Source organism: Rattus norvegicus, chromosome 10 (assembly GCF_021556685.1).
Source record: "Rattus norvegicus strain SHRSP/BbbUtx chromosome 10, alternate assembly SHRSP_T2T, whole genome shotgun sequence".
In the NCBI taxonomy this organism is placed as follows: domain Eukaryota; kingdom Metazoa; phylum Chordata; class Mammalia; order Rodentia; family Muridae; genus Rattus; species Rattus norvegicus.
The window spans coordinates 67,344,161-67,356,675 of NC_141543.1; the positions used below are offsets into that span (position 1 = coordinate 67,344,161).

The 12,515-nt window shown below is 47.1% G+C and overlaps 1 protein-coding gene across 4 annotated transcripts in view; it reads right to left on the reverse strand.

Moving 5' to 3' along the window:
• Nucleotides 1-12,515, reverse strand: part of Abr (ABR activator of RhoGEF and GTPase) — a 199,111-nt gene that overhangs the window by 144,316 nt on the left and 42,280 nt on the right. For 2 of the 4 annotated variants that reach the window (XM_087570578.1, XM_087570576.1), the window contains exon 1: nucleotides 5,174-5,849. The exons of the other annotated variants lie outside the window; for them this stretch is intronic. The gene's annotated coding sequence lies outside the window, so the exon portion shown is untranslated. Of the gene's footprint in view, nucleotides 1-5,173; nucleotides 5,850-12,515 lie in introns of those variants that run through there. 4 annotated transcript variants of the gene reach the window in all.

The window sequence follows — 12,515 nt, forward strand, 5'->3', positions numbered from 1 at the left end:
ACTGAAAGGAGTCAGGTGATGGTGGTCCAGGACAGCAGAGGCTGCAGCCTGTTTCCTGAATTCCCAGGGAAGGAGGCAATCAAGCCCACCAAGGAAGACCTGGGTTAGACCTTTCATTTCTAATAATGGAACACTTCTCTTCCCACAGCTTAAGCCCTTTTTGGGCTCCAGCCATACAGAGGTTAAGCTCCTCTATTACCTCTAAGGTGTGGTTAGTACCCACAGGGGCTTCTCCTCATCCCAAACAAGCACAGACAGTTTTGAGGGGTAGAAGCAAACCCTTACCTATAAGGAAATTTGTACCCAGCCTTGTAAACTGCCCAGCTATCTGGACACTGGCTTCTATAGATGCTCAAGAAAAGCTAGCCCAGACGCAGGGGGCAGGGGAGAGGAAGAGGGACGCAAGGAGGTTTAGGATATGGGGTGTGGGGCAGTCGGAGGGCGGGCTGGGAGCGGAATAAAATCTGGAGTGTAAAAATAAATAAATAAATAAATAAATAAATAAATAATTTAATTTTAAAAAAAAAAGAAAAGCTAGAGGCCATTGATACACAGGATAGAGCCTCTGGGAGGCTCAAGGGTAGATGCTCTTATGTGGGGGAGCCCCCACAGGTGGCTGCAGCAGATAGAGGCCCTCCTGTACCCCTTTAGCACTCATGACCCCAGCCCTAACTCAAGCTTCTGGTTCTGTGGCTTGCTGGCAGCTGTTACCCTCCCTCTCCACCGCCCCTGCCTGGCATATAAAATTGGGAGGGCCAAGCCAACACCTGGAGCATGGCAAGGGAGGGGGCTGTGCATCACCAGCGAGACTATCCAGAAATAGAGTTCCGGGTGGGAGAAGGAGCAAGCAAGCTCTGTGAGGAAGCAGACAGAGAAAGGACAAGGGCGTGCCTTATTCTTGAATAGCACTTTCTGAAGGCATAGAACCCAAGAGGAAGAGAAAACATGCCTGGGTACAGCTATGGGCTACAAAACCTCGAAGGCTGCAGCACTGACCCCTCCCACAATACACCACATGATGAGCCACAGGGATTTTCCTGCCGGCCACAGCCCCTCGTCTCCACATCCGGTGCTGACTCTGAGGAGGCCATGGATATATGTTTCTATGTGAGTCACATACATTTGCATACATTTCACATTTTTATCTACAAAGGCTTGAGCAAGCTATTTTCAGCATCTTTTTCTAGCTAAAACGTCGCAGTTGCTTGTTCTCCATGTAGATGTTATAGTTTGCTTTATTCTACATTCTGTCCAGTCTTGCCCGGGACTGTTCCCTCCACAACACAGTGTAGTGAACAGAGACAATCTTGCAGGCCACAGTGCTAATACCGGACACTGAATACTTGGTGCTTGTGGCTTAGATCTTTTCCACAAGGATGATCTCTCGATGAGCACTACTGTTAATTCCCTTTCCTTCTTTTCTTATCCTCCATGTTTTCCTCCAGAACCCAGGACCACACCCATGCACTCTACCACAAAGCTGTATCTCCAGGTCTCCTTTTACCTTGAGACAACTTGGTCATTTGAATGAGTATGGCGCCCACAGGCTCATATATTCCAACACTTGGTTCTTGGTCAGTGGAATTGTTTGGAAAGGATTAGAGAATATGGTATGGTCTTAGAGGAGGTGTCATGGGAGGCTAACATTGAGATTAAGAGCTAAGACTAGAGGCCTGTGTTACCAAGCACAGCTCTTATTTTGTTAATTTTCCAAATGAGAAAACTAAGGCACAGCTCAGTGATCCAACCACATAGTGTGGGCTGGGATCCTAGGCATGCCACCTCACTGTCAGGTCACTGATAATCCAAGTCACTGAAGGCACCTGGCAATCTTTGCTGGTTCATGAGTGCAAGACTGTCTGCTAGGAAGCCCTTACAGTTTCGTTCCATAGCTACCTGCCCACCTGTTGTCTAACAGTTTCCTCCAAGACTGAAACATTCCATCCTGCTGGGAAGCTTACCTTAAGCAGGAAGGTAAACCACTTTATAACAGTTTCAGGAAGTCCCAGAAACTGACAAAACTCACTAGGCTCCTCCTTGCCAGGGTAAGCAACAAGAGCTGAGACTCAGACAGAAGGAAGATATGCTGCAAAGAACACTCGGACCAGTCCAGCTGGAAGAAGGAGAAGCCAGCAGAGCTGCTAAAAGAGGTTTAGACCAGACTCATTTGGAAAGGACACTCCAACTTTTTGAGCTCCTTAAAGGCTATGCAGTGTGCTCCAGGTTTCCCAGCCTTGTGAACTGTCGCCCTCGCTCAGGTGGGACTTGATGATGTAGCTGTCTTTGTGTCATTTCTGCTCTTGTAAATAACCCCCAATAAAACCATTGGATCACCAAGGTGGATTTTGATGATCTCCACCACACCCCCGTCCCCCATTCAGCTAAGTGCCTGGATGTACAGATGGGTGGAGCACTCCAAGGCACTGATCAGCACTGGATGCACCACTTCTGCCAAGCCCCTAGTAGCCATTCTGTCCAGTCCTACGGACCAGCATTCTCCATATCCCTAACCTGTGCTCTCAGCTTATCCCCATCTCCATAGTTACCTGCCTGCTCCCCACTCACCATGGGATTTAAGTTTAGTTACACAACCTTGAGTTGAGGGGCTCAGTGGAAGAGAGATATACCCCATTCTGAAGACCAGCAGCTCTCCCCTTTATTCTCAGGGGTGTATTACTCATTGCCTCTCTAACAATCAGCTCTCAAGTCTACCAACTACTTGGCCAGGAGGCGAAATCAGCGATGTTACAGATACAACTCCGCTCTTCTTCCTTTCTCAGCTTTGCTGTGTACCACAAAAGTCTCTGATAATCCAGTGGTCACAGCTAGCAAAACAAATGAAAGTGTCTCTATTGCTGGGGCCAAGCAGGACGCATCAGTGTATGTAAACTTCCAAAAGTGCTATTACAGCAATGTGACCTCACACATACCAGGTATTTGCCAAAAGCTCGGCTGACTGGCACTCAAAGCCAGGTGTAGCAGTCAGTGTACACACACCTGTCATTCCAGCCACTCTGAAGGCTGAGGCAGGAGTTCAACTCCTGTCCTACTTCCCCCCCCCAAAAAAAAGCTGAGGAGAGGAAACTGCAGTTGGGATGTAATACTCGAGAATGAACTAATAAAATGCACACGATGGGCTGGCGAGATGGTGTTTTTTTCCAGAAGACCCAGGTTGATTTCTAGCATCCACATGCCAACTTAAACCATCTGTAACTTCGGTTTCCAGGGGATCTGACACCCTCTTCAGGCCTCTGCAGGCGCTAGACACATGCACAAAAATGCACAGGTATATATATATATATATATATATATATATATATATATATATATATGTGTGTGTGTGTGTGTGTGTGTGTGTATATGAAGGCAAAACACTCATAAAATATAAAAAATATTTTAAAATGAATGGAGCCATCAAAATTAGTAATAACAAACACTGACTGATGCCTAACTGCCAGGTACTGATCTATAAGCTCCTCACGCTTCTTCTGATCTAATCCTCACAGGGAGCAAGCAAGATAGGTGCTCTACTAGCTCCATTTCACAGACCAAGAAATGGAGGCACGAAAGGCTAAGCCACTGGCCAGCCAGCAGATGGTGACACTTGAAAATAAATCACGCCTGGACCTAGAGTCCACGTGTGTAGTCCTATACTAGCCTAGGAATGAACAGATACATAAACGAAGCGTTAAACCCAGGGAAGGAGAAATTGGAGCTACATGAAAAGGCAAGATGGTGTCATTCCAGAACTCCCAGGGGCCACCAATGAGGAAGTAAAAAGAGAACTGTTTCCCACAGAAAACCACATCTACTACAACAGGTCAGGTGACCCCTCAGACAAGCTGGAAAGCAATCCAATGACAGTGTGTTAGGCCAGATCCTGACACTCTGCTTGCCTGCCTAAGGCCGGGCTCACGCTTTCCCAGCTTTAGTTTTCCCAGGTGCAGAAGGTGGAACCCAGGCAGATCAGGTAGAGGACCTCCTGGTATCTTATTAGCCCTGAAAGACTGTAAACTTGGCTTTCTCAGAGATCCTGGGGTAGCCTGGTACTTCGTTTCCTGGTGTGTACTTGTATGTGTGTGGTTGGGTTTTTGTTTGCTTTCCCTTTATTTTTTTGACATAGAGTCAGTCTCACGATGTAGGCCTGGCTGGTCTTGAACTCACGGAGAAGTGCTGGGATTAGAGGCACGTGTGTCGCCATGCCTGGCAGGTAGCCTATTCACTCCCTACTTCATTTCCTTTCCCTTGGTAGAGCAAAGCAGCATTCACTGGTCTCAGAATTCATCTTCAGTTCTAAGGTCTGGAAAGAAGAAAGTTCCCAGAGCCATGGAAGGGCTCAGTAGGTACAGTGCTCACTGCCAGGTCTGAGAACACCATGAGTTTATCCTTGGGGCTCACATGGTAGGCATCAGACGCCCCACAAATTGTCCTCTGATTTCTCCTGACCTCCATATATGTACTGTGGCACTCATTCCCCCCCCCCCCCGACCCTGTGTGTGTGTGTGTGTGTATGTGTGTGTGTGTGTGTATGTGTCTGTTTCTCTCTCTCTCTCTCTCTCTCTCTCTCTCTCTCCCCCCCCCGTCTCTCAAACATAATAAATGAATAAATGTAGATTTAAAATAATTTAAGAAGAAAATTCCCCAGGCCAGGCATCCCACGAGTTGCCTGTCAGAGAGACAGCTTGGCCCAATACTCTGTCCTTTACTCTCTTCCTCCCTGCCCCTTTCCGCCCTCTTAGCTTTTCCAGAAGAGAGTGAGATCTACAGACAACAGAAACTACCATCAAGTGCCCCCATCTCATTTCCCTGTGTATGTTTTGTCAGCGTGAGTCATGGGACCCCTGACAAGGTGTAGGCAAAGAACTACATTCACACTCTAGATGCTTTCCTCATATCACTACCAGGACAATACCCAAGGACAGACAGCAGCAGGGACATGCCACACACACACATTCCCCAGGCCTGATCCACATAGCCAGACACCAGAAAGGTGTCAAGGTAGAGCAGCTGGCTTAGATGAGGCTAATCAAAAGCCATTTGAGGAGACCTTCAAGAGTGACCTCAACTAACAATGTTTAGCCCTCACTACCCAAGGGTCCACAGGAGACTTTTCCTACAGGCACTAGAAAGACCCCGCCTCAGAGTCAGGACCCTCCCCCTTTGATTTACTTACCTCTGAGTCCCCATCAGTATTTGGAAAGATGCCACCTGAAGAAGACACAGGAATTCTCAAATCCCAATAATCCGGTCACCAAATCCAAAGGCTCCAATCTCCTTAGCTCCAAGGCAGCAGAATCAAGTCCAGCAGAGGTCAGAGCTCACAGGCCGGCCCTCTGTCCTCCTGTGGTCCTCACTGCCCCAAAGCTGGCTGTGCTTCCCACTCTTCAGCCAGAGTTCTGCAGATGCATCCCAGCTCCAAACCTGCTTTGCCAGGGCTCTGACGCCACCTTCCCGGCTGGCCCAGTCCTCTTAGGCTCAGGAACTGTTGCAGTGACTTAGAGCCATCCAGGAGATGGACTCAAAACCCAGGAAGGCAAAGGCAATGAAGCCACTGACCCTGGACAGTCCTGAGAGAGTCCTGTTCTACAGATTTAAGGCTCCAGCCCCAGGCTATGTGGCAGTGTCTCTTTAAGATCAGGCCTCTTTTAAGGCAACTTCTCTCTGCAGTCAATTCCTGTTACTACTGGTCCTGCGGCAGAGAACAGGAACTCTCGGGTGCCATCTGGTGGTCAGAGTGACACCTCAGTCGCACGAGGTGTTCTAGATAGGCAGCCTCCAAGGACTTGGACTCAAATCTCAGCTTTCCCACCGGACTTTATCTAGGGCTGCAGGTAACCATTGTGAGCAGTCTGAGAAAGCCAGAAGAACAAGAATAGTGTGGGCAGAATACTCTCCTGTCGGACAAACCCTCCAAGAACATCTCTATTTTTTTAAGAATAGTTTTTATTTTTACTTATGTATATGCTTAAGTATCTATCTGGAGGTATGTGTGTGTATACCTGCGTGTGTGTGTACGTGCGTGCGTGCGTGCGTGCGTGCGTGCGTGCGTGCGTGCGTGCGTGCGTGCGTGCGTGCGTGCGTGCGTGCGTGTGTGTGTGTGTGTGTGTGTGTGTGTGTGTGTGTGCCCGTATACAGCCACATGCATGCACCCTTGGAGAACAGATTCCCTTGGAGCTGGGAGCTACAAGCAGTTGTAAGCCTAGTGACATGAAGGTGTTGGGAACTGAACCAGGTCCTATAAAGGAACAGCAAGTGCCCTTAACTGATAAGCCATCTTCCAGCCCCTCCGGTAACATCTTTTTTATTCTTATTTGTTTGTGGTTTTTTGTTTTGTTTTGTCTTTGTTTTTTTGAACTAGGATTTCTTTGTGTATCCTTGGCTGTCCTGGCACTCACTCTATAGACCAGGCTAGGGTCTTGTTGTTACTGTTCTTGTTTTCTTTGGTTTTCGAGACAGGGCTTCTCTGTGTAACAGCCCTGGTTGTCCTAGAACTCACTTTGTAAACCAACCTGGCCTCTAGCTCTGAAAGATCCCCTGCCTCTCCTCGTGGCTCAGATCCTAATGGAGAGAAAGTGAGAAAGAAGGAGGCAGGGAGCAAGGCAGTAAGAGTTGTCAAGGGTCTGTTGGTTTGAGCAGCCCCAGGGTCATTAGGTTGATGTCACCGACCTGATGCTCTGATGGAAGTCTCCCTGCATCTCAAAGCCACAGACAGCGTGCTGTAAGAGAACTCTCACATGCCATCCCCTTCTTCCTAAGGCACACTTATGGCAGTATCTGGAGAAAGGCACATTATTCTCCACCACCCCCATCTCTCTTTTTAGCAACATTAGGGACCAAACTCTGGGTCTTGGGCATGCTAAGCAGGTGTTCTTCCACTGAGCTATACAAACTCTAACCCCATTGTTATTTTCATAGCCTGTCAGGCCCCATGGCCTGTCCTGCATACCCCTTTGGATAACTTCACATGCACACTCCAACTCCCTGCTCCTTCCTACCTGACAGTACTTCCTGCACAAGATGATATAGCTAGTGCCTTAGGGTCTTACTGCCGTGAAGAGACGTCATGACCAAGGCAACTCTTATAAGGACAACATTTAATTGGAATTAGCTTACAGATTCAGAGGTTCAATCCATTATCATCAAGGCAGGAGCATGGCAGCATCCAGGCAGGCACAGCGCAGGAGGAGCTGAGTTCTACATCTTCATCTGAAGGCTGCCAGCAGAATACTGGCTTCCAGGCAACAAGGATGAGGGTCTGATAGCCCACACCCACAGTGACACACCTACTCCACAGGACCATACCTTCCAATCCTGCCACTCCCTGAGCCAAGCATATACAAACCATCACCGCTGGTTAAAATGTTCTGTCCTGGGGTTGGGGATTTAGCTCAGTGGTAGAGCGCTTGCCTAGGAAGCGCAAGGCCCTGGGTTCGGTCCCCAGCTCCGAAAAAAAGAACCCCCCCCCCCAAAAAAATGTTCTGTTCTCAAGGCAGTAGAGTTGACTTAGTGCTTAAGAACACTTGTTCTTGGGGTTGGGGATTTAGCTCAGTGGTAGAGCGCTTGCCTAGGAAGCGCAAGGCCCTGGGTTCGGTCCCCAGCTCCGAAAAAAAAAAAGAAAAAAAAAAAAAAGAAGCAAAAAAAAGAACACTTGTGGGGTTGGGGATTTAGCTCAGTGGTAGAGCGCTTGCCTAGCAGGAGCAAGGCCCTAGCAAGGCCCTGGGTTCGGTCCCCACCTCCGAAAAAAAAAAAAAAAAAGAAAAAGAAAAAGAAAAAAGAACACTTGTTCTTGCAGAGGACCTGGCTTCAGTTCCTAGCACCCACATGATGGTTTACAAATATCTGATCCAGGGGATCTGATATCCTCTTCTGACATCTGTGGCACCAGGAGGCACACAGGTAGTACACAGACATACATACAGGCAAAACACCCATACACATAAAATATATCTTTAAATAAAGTTAAAGAAAATGCCCTGCTCCTATTCTGGCGTGGTGGCACATACCCATTACTGCTGCACGTGAGAGGCTGAAACCAGAAGACCACAGTAAGCACAAGGCCAGCCTGACTGACTTAAGACCCTGTCTCGGGAAAACAAATCCCAACACTGCTTCCTCCACTCTGCCTGAGCATCTCCTACTTACATTATGGTGTTAAACTGAAATACCACTGTTTCTAAGAGACTTTCCCTAACAACCAAGCCAGGGAGACCTGCTTCTCTCTCTCTCTCCGATTCCTTAGTGCTCTTTAAAAACTATTCAGGGCCTGGAAAGACGGCTCGGAGGTTAAGGGCACTGGCTGCTCTTCCAGAGGACCCAGATTTGACTCCCACCACCCACATGATGGTTATCATCTGTAACTCCAGTTCCAAAGGATCCAGCATCCTCTTCTGGCCTCCAGGGGCACCAGGTACATATGGTGTCAAGACATACCCACAGACAAAACTCCCATATGCATAAAATAAAGGCTTTCAAAAAATGTAATACCATTCAGGGCCTTCTCTTACTAGATAGTGAGCTCTCTTTTCAGCAAATCCTAGCATGTTGTTCAAATGGTGGATCAAATGAATGAATGGTTCCTGGCTACTAAGAGCCTGGAATTAAGCAGTATAGATATTTAGCTATCTAGGTTCCACCAACTGGAAATAAACTGTCTGGGCTGGATAGTTGACATGTGGCTACATCCTCTGAAATGACTCCAGAGGAACCTAAAATCAGATTTGGGACAGGACAATTGCTGCTCTAATTATTCTCTAACTGCTCACATGAAGCCCCAACTAAGAACTCCCCAATGCACAGCCTCCCCCGCTAAGCAGCCAACATTCTATGCTGCGCTCTTTTTCACCCAATCAGGTTCCAACATAGAAATAAAATAGAAACCTAGAAAAGATTCAGCCCACTGAGGGAATTTCCATTGCTGAAGCCGGAGTCCTTCTCCTAGACCTGTCCCAAATCTGCAAGGTAATTTGGTTTGGGAGTAGGGAAGTGAACTGTTCCTTTCATGAAAGAACATAACCTCTCGAGGCAGCCTGTTTGGCCTGAAACCTTTACTCTCTGTAGGGTGGAAACCCTGGACTCTGTGGAAGAAGATTGTTTGCTGGGGTGATGTTGAACTGCTTTACCTAGGCTAGAGCTGGAAGCACCCCCCCACCCCGCCCCAGAGTTGACTTAATAATGTGCTCACATCCCTCGAAGTCCTTTAACAAGGTATACTAGAAACCTGCTTTTCAGCTCAGTAATGGGAAAAGTTGGGGAACCTGCTTCTGGCCTCCTGCCCACTCAAGGATCTAGTTTGAGGGTCTACAGGCAGTCTGATTAACAGTGGGAGGACAGGGCTAAGGAGACCTTCTGTAATGCTGTATGCCTGGATGCCCGGGACTCTTGAGTGAACCATAAAGTTCCAGAGAATGTAGGACTCACCTAGTCTGTTGGAAGCCTGCAATGTTTCATTTATTGAGCCTTTACCACAGAAAATTACCTGAGGATATCAGGGTCCATATTCCAGGGGTGTGTGTGTGTGTGTGTGTGTGTGTGTGTGTGTGTGTGTGTGTGTGTGTGTGTGTCTGACTGTCTGGGTGTTACAAAGGTTGGTACAGGATTTCAGGTAGAGTAAGCACTCTATTACTGAGCTATATCCTCACTCCTCCAGGGGTTTAATCTGATGTTCTTGCCATTTTCTCCCCTGCTACCTAGTAAGGCCGTTCTGGTGTATTTTACTCACTTTAGGTCCTATCTTTCCTCTCCTTGCTATGGTTTGAATATGATCTGTACCCTCATGCTCATGATCAAGTCTTATTTGTAAAATCATATGTTAAAAGTATTAGGAGGGTAGACACTTAGGTCCTCTGCAAGAGCAATACACACCCTTAACAACTAACTGAGCCATCTCTTCAGTCCTGAGTTTGGTTCCCAGCACCTGCATGTGAAAGCCCAAACCACCTGTAACTCCAGCTTACATCCTCTTCTGGCCATTTAGATATTTCTGCATGAACACACACAGACAGAAAGAGGAAGGGAGAAACAGAGAGGGAGAGACAGAAAGACAGTGGCAGATGAACAGAGACAAAGGGACAGAGAGACATATACATATATAAACCTTTTTCAGAAACTCAATCTGCGGATGGTCTTTTGAACTAGGGACTTTGCTTTGTCTTCTTGTTTGTTTGCAGTGTTAGGATTGAACTCAGGGGCTCACACTGCAGACAATCTTTCTGCCAAGTCCAAAAGAGAGAACTTAGGGGGTTGGGGATTCAGCTCAGAGGTAGAGCGCTTGCCTAGCAAGTGCAAGGCCCTGGGTTCGGTCCCCAGCTCCGAAAAGAAAAAAAAAAAAAAAAAAAAGAGCTGCAAAAGAGAGAACTTTGGGGAATAATTAGGTCATTAAGGGAGAGCTTCACGATTGAATCCCAGTGGCTTTATGAAAAGAAGGAGAGAGTGAACATGGAGAGAGATGTACATCTGCTCTGCCATGATGTCATCAGAACCTGGCCTACACTGTTTGGACTTCTGACCTCCAAAGCTGTAAGGCAAATAAAGCTCGTCTTTATAACGTTGTCTGCCTCCAGAACTTTATTATAGCAATGAAAGGCCAATGAGAAGACTGGAACAATAACGTGACAACCACAAATATGTACATTTGTTTTGCCAGTGATGCGGGAAACAATTTATATATGCAAAGACATCCAGCTACCATAGTAACCCAGGGACTCTCCGGAATCCATGCCCCTGTCCCTCACCCTTCTTTCTCACATGCCTACACATGTCTCTCTTTGGCAGGAGGGAAAGAACATTAAACTGAGCATACCCCGGAACTGAAGGCTGGAAAAGTTACTCATTATCTATTCAGATGCCCTAAAGTCCTACAGAAGACAGGGTCTTTGGATGCTGAAGAGGTGGCTCAGTAGTTAAGGGCACTGCCTGCTCGTTCATGGGATCTGGGTTCAATTCCACATGCCAACATGACACTACACAACTTAACTTCAGTTTCAGGGGATCTGATGATGCCTTCTTCTACCTGTGGAGGGGCCTGCACATAGGGTGTATGGACACACATGCAGACAAAACACACATACACATAAAATTAAAATAATAATTTTTTAAATGCAGGGTTTATTTGCCCATTATATTTGTGATTATAGGTTTGAAACATGCCTGAAAATATTAAAGAGGCCAGACAATGCCTGGTGGACCCAGAGAGTACCTGGACAGTATGTTTTCAGTTCGGTGGTCACCATTTCCAACTGGGATGATAACCAACACCTCTGTCTTAGGGTTTCTATTGCTTTGATGAAACACCATGACCAAAGCAAGTTGAGGAGGAAAGATCTTCTTTGGTTTATACTTTCACAACATAGTTCATCACTGAAGGAAGCCAGAATAGGAACTAAAACAGGACAGGAACCTGGAGGCAAGAGCTGATGTAGAGGCTCTACTCAACATACATAGCTTACTTAGCCTGCTTCCTTATAGAACTCAGGGCCATCAGACCATGGATGGTGCCACCCACCATGGGCTGTGCCCTTTCCCATCAATCACTACTTAAGAAAATGCCTTTGGGGTTGGGGATTTAGCTCAGTGGTAGAGCGCTTGCCTAGCAAATGCAAGGCCCTGAGTTTGGTCCCCAGCTCCGGAAAAAAAAAAAGAAAAAAGAAAAAAGAAAAAAGAAAATGCCTTTACAGCCAGATCTAACGGAGGCATTTTCCCAACTGAGGTTCCTTCCTTTCAGATAATTCTGGCTTGTGTTAAGTTGACACAAACTATCCAGCACACCTTCTAAAGGAAGTAGCATTTGAATTAAGACCTCCCTGGTACAAATAAAGGAGTGGAGAGGCAAGGCATTCTGGGAGAGAGGGAGAAGTATAAATGACCGCAGAGGCAAAAATGAAGAACAGACATGGAGGTGCATGCCTATAATCACAGACACCTGGGAGACTGAGGCAGGAATCACTTGTGCTCAGAGTTAGAAACCAGATTGGGCAACTCTGTGAGATATTGCCTGTTTTTAAAAAAAAAAAAAAAATGGGAGAAAAGTCATGGGTATAGTTCACTTCGTGAAGTACAAGCCGAGCATACAGAAAACCCTGGATTTGAGCCCCAGCACCATATAAAATCAAGTGTGCTGGTATACACCTGTAATCCGAGCACTTGGTGGGTAAAGGCAGGAAGAGCAGAAGTTCAGGTTAATCCTCTGTTATATAGAAAGCTGGAGGTGAGCCTGAGAAGCAGACAGACGAGGAGGAAGAAGAGGAAGAACAAGGATGGAAGAACGACAATGAGTGCCTGAAGAGGACATGCTACCTAACAGTGTTGCCTTAGCATGAGCTTAGAGGCCTGTGGTGGTCTGAGTGAGAATGAGTCCCATAGGCTCCTGTTTGAATACTTGGTCCCTGGTGGTGGAACTGTTTGGGAAGGATTGGAGGCGTGGTTTTGTTGGAGGAGGTGTGTCACTGGAGGTGGGCTTTAAGCTTCCAAAACCCTACACCAGGGGTTGGGGATTTAGTTCAGCGGTAGAGCGCTTGCCT